We start from the raw sequence: 9,790 nt of genomic DNA on the forward strand, positions 1-9,790 counted from the left end.
CTATTTTGGTTGTGCGTTTTTAACAAACCATAGGCACTAATGAAGCTCCCATTTTAAAGAATTTCTTTACTTTTCGCAAACTATATTTTCGAATTCATAGGAAGTACGTGAGGAGTTTTATGTTAAAAATAGCGTTGAGAGGTTTGATATTTCAAATATATTTCAGTTTTACTTTTTTATTGATTAATATAAATTATCACTCATCATTTACAATATGTTCAAAATTTGGTTTAAAAAAAGATAACTATTTAGTGTTCGATTTTAATTATACATTTCTTCCAAACCATAAAGGTATTTAAGAAGCTTCAATTTTAAAACATTTCCTTAAATTTCGCAAGCGATAATTTTGAATTTATAGGAACTTGCGCAAGTTTTACGTTAAAAATAGCTTTAAGCGGTTTCACATTTTGACTTTTTTTACCTTTACTCTTTTCCAGAGCATGTTTCCGTGAAAAAACTACATAATAAGGAAAGATATTTCAGAAATTTCACCAAATACATCTGCTTTAATCACTTTGGGGATCGTCTGCTCCAATGAATACGACTGAAAACTCACTCCAATGCTGAAGGCAGTTTAGTGACCTCGTTTGCACCAGTGAAAACTCTTTCCTCAGGCCTACGGAAAAGAACATGCAGGTGCTACAATGTGATAGTGACCGCAAGTGTAACGTGATTCAAAATAAAATTGTTTTATACTTCATTTCATTTTCATTTTCATAAAAGTAAATTTTATCTATGGCAATACTTTTACTTTCGTTGCAAAGTAACAAAGCCTGATTATAAATTAGCGAATTACTTGAATTATAACACTGTTTCTTATAATTTATAGTTAAAGTGAACTTTATCAATGACAATACTTTTAAGCTTTTCATAAATAGAATTCTACCATTTACGGCCATTGTTTATAACCATGTTCCACCATTTCTAAATAGTAACTTTAGAACTAGCAAAAAGTACCCAATTTTGCACGCAATCCATTGGTTTAGAACACTTTACTAGCACTTTTATAACTAGTTACGAATTACGTGTGTTGTACCTTTGACGCAGATGAGATATATTATATATTTTTTTCTGACACTCTAATTACAATCAAAAATATATTTTATTATCTTTTTAATTATAAAAAATAAACGAATAGTTATTAAAAAATTATTAGATTGTCGGAATTATTTTTGTATTAAAATATGAAGTTCAAAAAAGGTTGTTAGAATTTTTTCCCCTTCATAATCAAAAGTTTCTCACTAATTGAATTTGTAAATTAAAAAATTTCAATGATGTATATCTGTTTCTCTTAGATCTAAATAACGGTAAATAAGTGCAAATTAAAGCAATTATTGTTTGGAAGTTAGCAGTGTTAGGAACACTTTAACTTTAAAGCAGAAAAGAAACACCGGTGTTCCATGCTGTATTTAATAACCATAAATTATTGAAATACTATATATTATTTTTCACTTACTTTAACTTAAGTAATGCAAAATAATGAAAAAATATGAAAACTACGTTTTACCAAAATTCTCGGTCAAAAGGTAATAGTACTATTACGGATTTCCTACTTTAAAGAATAATTTAAAAACGGTTGGATATTGAAGATTATACAATGGTTTATAAAGGAACGTGACCGAAATGTAATTATAGTTAAACATAAATAAAAGTTTCGGTTTTATCAGAATAATTGAATAAATATTCAATTTAATCTTACGACATGTCCTAAAAGGGAAATTAAGCATTTGCACTTAACAGAAGGAACGATTTCAAAATATGAAACATAAATCTGGAATCTGGACCCTCACTTATCTGGAATCTATTCCTTTTAAGATCTTTCTCAGACGAACATTATTACTTGAATGTTTATTTATTTAGTTTTATAGCACTTTGCTAGAAAAAAAATATTATATGAAAAAAAAATTACTTTCTTTTAATTCTTCTCATTTTAAATTGCGGAAAGATTAAAAGACTCTAGAAACATGCCTACTTGCATTTCAAGAAGAAGATCACGGATACCGCCTCATGTGACCCATGACGCCAACTAATCGTTTATTAGCAAAATGGCTTGTTAAAGTTGAGCTAAGTTTCTCCACATAAGTTAGAATGTTGATTAACGTGAAGTTAATCAAATACAGCGCTGTATCTCACATAGAATTTGTTGAAAACTAATTCCTTCCCGTCTACGCCTTTTACTTAATTTAGATTTATTATTTGTTTGAGTAATTTACTGTAACCATGATATATTTTTGTTTTGTGTACCTGGCAGCTTCGATGCATAATTAGTTTATGTTTTACATGGCTTCGTGCTTATCTTTGTGTTAAGTAAAAAAGTAGTAGTGGAAGAATTGAAATCTTTGTGAATGAATATAGAATGTGTCACTTAAGAGCATTGATACTTAGCGGGCTTGGCCTTACTCGTAATAGAATAGAAAAGAAAAACAGTTGCTAATGTAAACAAATGACGCGTTTCAACAGCCAATCAGGATCGAGATACCCACATTATGTCATTTTCAGGTATTCCATTGGCGAATATATATAAAAAATTAATATGTAATGGAATACATGCAAGTGATGTAGTGTGAGTATCTCGATCCTGATTGGTATTTGCTTACGGCAAACATGGCATTTGTTTACATTAGCAACTGTTCTTTCCATTTTATTTCGAGTAGGCCAAATTCGTCAAGTTACAATTCTCTTAAATGACACATTCAATATTCTTTCACAAAAATTTCAAATCTTTCACTATATATTTCTTAATTAACACAAGGACAGGCATGAAGCCACAGGGAACATAAAGTAATTATGCATCGAAGTTGCCAGGTATACAAAACAAAAATATATCACGGTTTCAATAAAATATAATAAGATACATAAACAAAGAATAAATCTAAATAAAGAAAAAGACGTAGACAATAAAGAATTATATTTCAACAAATTCAATGTGCGATACAGCGCTGTATTTAATAACCTTCTCGTTAATTAACATTCTAACTCATATGGAGAAACTGAGCTCAATTTAAACACGCCATTCTGCTTATATTAATTAAGTATTGCAACTTTTTAATATAAAACAATTTTAAAGTTATTTTTGTTTTCAGTTCTTATAAATGCAACTTATTTATAAAAATTAAAATTAACAGGTTTTGGATTAAACTAACTACTTAAAAAAAATTTCTACCAATAATTCTTGGCATATATAGGTATTTTCTATCAAACTCACTGTTTACTATAAGAAGGATTCTAAAATGATTTCCTAAGAACTCATAATAATTTGCGAATTGTCTACATCTATGTTAGAGTTATAACTCTTAGCGTACCATATTTTTAACTAAACGAATATTTCTTAAAATTTGCTAAAAATATTTATTCTTATATGCGGAAATTTTCTTTTTTAATGCTCACTTTTTATGCTCAAACTAGTTTAAAACGATTTCATGGTATCAAAAGGAATTAAATATTTTCAAAATCTCCGTCAAATATATATATGCAGAACTTAGCCACCTTTGGACTAAACAAACTTTTTTAAAAATGTTCTATAAGTATTTTGTCATGTATGTGGATATTTTCTAACACTTTTACGTTCACGTTTTGGTCTAAAACAATTTTCAAACGAAAAGTTCTAACAAATTCACAAAATGTTCTTTTCTTTTTAGCTACATAAATATAAATCTATACTAGACTTATAATTTTGTAACTAAACAAACTATTTTAAAAATATATCTAAAAATATGTTTTAATATACATAATCTGTTCTTCTACTTCAAAATAAACAAACATAAAATAACAGCTTACAAGTAAATAAAATGTTATTATCAATCTATTCGTATGTAAGTTTTTTTTATTTTAAATTTATTAACTTAACTGCACATTTTGCAAGTGCAATTAACTGTTTCTATTTAATAGAAGAAAGTTAATTTCAAAATAAGAAACTTGAAAATTGGATACTTGCACTTCAAGAAGAAGATCACTGATACCCACATATATGACCTATGACGTCAGCTCCAGCGGATCGTTTATAAGCAAAATGACGTGTTAAAGTTGAGCTAAGTTTTTCCTCACAAAATTCTTTCTCGGCTACTCCTTTTACTTAACCTACATTAATTAATTTTTTTAATGTATTTTATTGTAACAGTGATATATTTTTGTTTTTTGTACCAGTCAACTTCGATGCATTATAAGTTTGTTTATGTTCTCTGTGTCTTCTCGCCTGTCAATGCGTTAATTAAGAAATATATACATAGTGAAAGAATTGAAATCTTTGTGAAAGAATATAGAATGTGACATTTAAGGGAAATAATGCTAGACAGACTTGGCTTATTCGGAATAGAATGGAAAGAACAGTTGCCAACATAAACTAATGTCACGTTTGAGCAACCAATCAGGATCGAGGTACCCACTCTACGTCACTTGCCGGTGCATTCTTATTAGGGATCTTTTTCGACCTTTCATTCCTAAATGTTATAATTTTTTTAAGGAAAAAAGTTGCTTTAATTTTTTAAAAAAAGAAGAAAAAATAAATTAATTAATATTAATAATGATACCATTGCTGAATTCATCTACCTTGAAGAAAAAATTTAAAGACGGTTGAAAATTGACGATTATCTAACAGTGTATAAGGAAATGTGGCGGAAATGTTACGTATTATCAGTTTATTAGTACTTATATTCTTTTTAACCTTTCGACATATCTGACAAGGGGAATTAAACATTTGTACTTAACGGAAGGAACGAATACTAAATATGAAATAAAAATCTCTATTTACATTCTTATCAGGCATTTTATGCGCTCTTTCTTCCGTAAACGTTAATACTCGGATGTTTTTTTTTTTTTTTTTTTTTAGTTTTTTTTTTTTATNTTTTTTTTTTTTTTTTTTTAGACTGATGCGCAAGAAAAAGAAAGAAAAATGGTGCTTTATTTATAAACGTTTAAAAACTTTGGAAAATTGACGATTATCCAGAATTCAAACGAGCTAGAAATCTAATTAAAAGCTTATTTTGATGTATCAGAAAAAATTAAAAAGTGTGTTTTCTTCTGGGATTAACCCTGCGACGCAAAATTTTTATTTAACACATTTGTCATTATTTTGTATTGATTTAGGATAAAATAAGTGAAAAATATTGTATTTAGTATTTTAATACTTTACAGCAAAACAGCATGAAACACAAGTCTCTTTTTCTGTGTTAAAAGTAAAATGTTCCACACACAGCTCACTTTCCAAGCAATAATTTTTCAGATTTGCACTTATCTCGATTTAAGCGAAGCAGTTACTCCTCATTAAAAATTTCCTCAATTTACAAAAATAATTATTGACAAATTTTTTAATAGGATTGAAAAAAAAAATTTCAAGCGACTTTTTTTGAATTTTATATTTTAGTACAAATATAATTCCGATGACCTAATAGATTTTAAAGCAACTATTAGACTGTTTTTATAATTAAAAAGATTATAAAAATATAGTTTTGCTTGTAATTAGAACCTCAGAAAGAAATATGCAAAAGGGACAATGGTGTCGTTTCTTTGTCAAACCAGTATACCTTTAACATAATTCGTCATTCTGGTATGGGCTGGGCAGATTTGTTAGTCACTCTTTTTTGGGCCAACGTTGCTCCCACAATAAGGTCAGATAATTCTGAGAAACAATAAACATCCATGCCTTGTCTGGGATTTGAACTTACGACCTACCTGATGCAAGGTCAGTTCCCTTACCGCTATACAGTCCAGTTGGCTACTGTGCTATTTTTGGTTAAGAAAATTTGATTAAAACTTAATTTATTTACCATTGCACAGAAACGATTCAAAAATCCTATAAAACGCAATTTGTTTTTGTTTTCTCGTTGTGAGTTTTTAAATGCAATGGCAAAAATAACTAAATTTCTATAAAAGTTTGCAATAACTTTTGTAGAAAGCGGAGGAGATAGTATCTTACTAGCCACGACTCGTTAAAGTCAAAACAAGATCTTCGCTGAAACAACAGCTGTACACTTAATTTAAATTAACATCATTATAAATGTTTTTTTTTTACTCTCTAAAAATTCAAGTGACCATAATCAACATGTTAGTTGATTGAATCAATCACTTTAAAAAGTATAATGTAAAGAATCGAATGGTTTAAAAATTATAATTGGAAGAATCAAATGATTTAAAATATTATTACAATTACATGTCTTCCAACTTTAACTCTTCTCAAAAAAGTTTTTTTTTTTTTAACAATGGTCGGGAAATGACATTTCATTTGAGATTATAAATTGGCTCTTCATTAAAATTTAGTCAATAATTGAACACACTTTCAAACATTCAACAAGCCTACCATATATATGTTTTAAATATTTGAATGTAATGGTTGTCAAAATCGTTTTAAATCACATTTATTCAAATAAGACTATAGTGTAAAAGTAAAAATTTTGCTACCACATTAAATTTAAGAATAAAACCTACCAGAAAATTCGGAAGAGTTGGCAAGTATACAAGTTGGAATTTTTACGTAATGCATACCCGCCAATTTGCTCGGGCGTTGAAGAAGACTTTACAAAGTGGTAGTAAAACAACAATTAAGTTGAGAAAAAATTTCTAAAATCAAAACTATTAAAGCATCTATAAGCATAATTAGCCAACAAATAGATCTTTTCTAGATATTTTTTAAAATTATTCATTCATCGTGGTAGTTTTGATTTTTTTTTTTTTTTTTTTTTTTTTTTTTTTTTTTTTTTTTTTTTTTTNTTTTTTTTTTTTTTTAAGGAGGAGTTGACGTATTAAAAAATTTAAATTAAGTTACGCTGTGCATTCGGTTTCTATTAAAGTTTATATGTTGTACTAGATAATTTTGAAAGGTGATCAAGCTGATCACCAAAGGCGGATAGATTCTTCTAGTCTAATAATTTTCAGCTGACCAGGCAGCGTAAGGGTCAGGGAACTGACCTTGAATCCGAAAGGTTCTGGGTTCGAATCCTGCATGAATGTTGTTTCATTCTCTCTACTATTTGCCTTACTGTTGGAGCAATGTTGGTCCAATTATTATGGCACCCCTGAAAGAGTGGTCAACAAATCTACTCTGTAAATGCCTGAATTGACGAAATGTTAACACAAGTGGACATTGGAAAAAAAATTATTAATTTCAATCAAAACACATCAAAGGTTCATGTTTTCCTACAACCATTAATGATTCCTATTGCCAATTATCGGTGATATTTTGCGATTTTTTAGACGTGCTCAACACATTATACATTATCAGCAATGAATGCGGGAGTGTATTTATCAAATCAATGCTTTTAATGAAACATGGGAAATACCTTAACTCCATTAGGAGCACCGTACGTTATGCTAATTAATCACATATATATGATTCTCAGTGACTATCTAAACTGATATGTTTAATGCATTTTGAGTGAGTTAATGCAGATAAACAGTGTTGTAGTACTAGAATTTTATACCATTACCATTTTATACCATTAATTTCATACCATTTTATGCACCGTGATAAACGTGAATACAATCTAATAGTCGGTAGTTATCAGAGTTTTGTTTTTTACTTATTTTTATGATCAAAAAACAATTCTAAATATTTTTATTGCCCTATTTCTTTTTACTTTTTCTTTCATATAAATTACATTTATAACATACAAGAGCTTATCGATTTATGAATTATTTATTACTTAAACTTATACTTTCGTGTACAACTATGTAAAAAAAGTTACATGCTGCGTTATTGTTTTTTCTCTTTATCAATTCCTTAGAAACAGTTATAAGAGAATAAAACCTCGTAATCGCAGTTTAAAAATAAAAATACGGAATTTTATCGATTGCTTATTTTGAAATTGAGTAATAGTCAAACTTATCCATAGATGCCAACATTTTTAATGTGTCATTCTTGCTTCAATATATTCGATTTAAAGTTAGTGTTTTAACCACCACTTTTTTAAAAAAAAATACAATAATTTATGAAAAACGTCACTTTATACCAGTTACAGATATGCTAACTTGCTCGGTTTTGTAAAAAAAAAAAATCTTTTTAGCGGTAATGAAATTTGAATTATTTTTAGTTTAATATTTTTTCATTTTATGTAATTTTTCCAAAACTACATATCAAAAATTCAAAGTACCATACGAAATACTGTTTTCTAGTGGTGTTTATTATCGCAGTTATCTAGTGGTAATACTTTCAAATTACCATACGAAATACAGTTTTCTAGTGGTGTTTATCGCAGTTATCTAGTGGTGATATTTTTAAAAAATAGGCATAATTATCCTTATTCTACAAGTTTTACTACACTGCTAGACAATTGCTAAAGGAACAGTTACATTTTCCGGAATAATTAATAATAGACATTGGTTGAAGGAATGAAACTAAGTATATATTTATTGGAGACAATGTGCACTTATTATAATGCAAAATGGCACAAGAAATTATGTATCAAAAGTGCTCTCCTCAGACGATTCCCAAACAGTTTCGAAAAATGGGTCGTCTTGCCAGAATGAAAGGTAATGTGTAACGCAGTAAGATTTATGATTACCTCGGACACTAATGCATATTTTGCATTTGCTATTTATAGTGTCAGCTAAACTATAGTGTGTTCTTGGGGGTTTGTGTCAGAGAAGGTACACAAAATTATGCTTCAAATAATTAATGATCAAAGTTCCGCGATTTTAAGAGTGGAAAGAAAGATTGGTCGAATTCTTCTGCACTCGGATAGAACAACAAAGAAGAGAGCGCTAGCAGTTCGTTGCTGGGTTTAATGCCTCTTGACTTTACAAAATTAAATGAAAATCTTAAGACATTAAGGCAACAAATTGTAATTACTATTTTTACGTTTGTTTTTGATTTGAAATATTTCGTTTCATCTACAGTTTAATTTTTTTTTCCTTCAAAAAAAGCAAATTTTGTAGGAATTAAATATCAGTTTAAAAATTCCAAAGATAGCTTAGGAAAATTTCTATGTGCTTTAGTAGTTGGAAAATATTTTTTTTAATGTATTGTATTGCTATAAAATGTAACTAGAATCTGAAGTGTTAAATTTATTACTTCTATATAATTATTTCCTACTGCCAATTTCATACTTTTCCTCTACCCAACACTATTCACTAACGTAATTTTGTTTGAGAATTGCTTGGTTTTCTATATCACATTAATTTAGTACTTAAAAAATTTTTCTTATTCCAACTGAGCGTTTCACATTTTTGTATGGAAATTTCTACTCAATACACAACTTTTTCATTGAATAAAAAAAAAAATTGGATTCCCAACAGAAAATGAAAGAATTGAAAATGTTCTACATTTTTTAGAAAGATTTCATATTAAGCTGCCATGGTAAAGACTGCAAGGCCTTTGTGGCAAATCTTCTTAGAAGGTTAATAACAGATGAAGTGGCCATCTGCTGCAGTTTAACTGGGATACGAAATTTAGAAAAAGGAGATTATTAGCAATTATAAAAGACGAAGGTTTTTACTTGCACAAAATCTTTTTACAGTAACGTTTAAAAACATCTTACACTTTTAGAAAATATTTTTCATTGTTATTAATTCATTAATGGTAATAAAAATACCGGCTATTATTTATTAATTTGGTGTGAGATAACATTTAAATTAAAAAAAATTCCAATAACAGTTAAAATTCCTACAACAGTCAAATGATAATCTTGTAAAAATATTTTAAAATCAAAACATTTCTGTATAATGAAATCTGATCAAAATTTTAAAATTTGCTCCATAAAGTTAACAAATTCGTGTGGAAATCTAAATTCAAACTTAATTCTGTAGCTCTGAAGTGCTTAGGTGTAGATTTATTTTTTTATTGTCAGTGGACAGGATCCGC

Source organism: Parasteatoda tepidariorum, chromosome 10 (genome assembly GCF_043381705.1).
Source record: "Parasteatoda tepidariorum isolate YZ-2023 chromosome 10, CAS_Ptep_4.0, whole genome shotgun sequence".
Taxonomy (NCBI): Eukaryota; Metazoa; Arthropoda; class Arachnida; order Araneae; family Theridiidae; genus Parasteatoda; species Parasteatoda tepidariorum.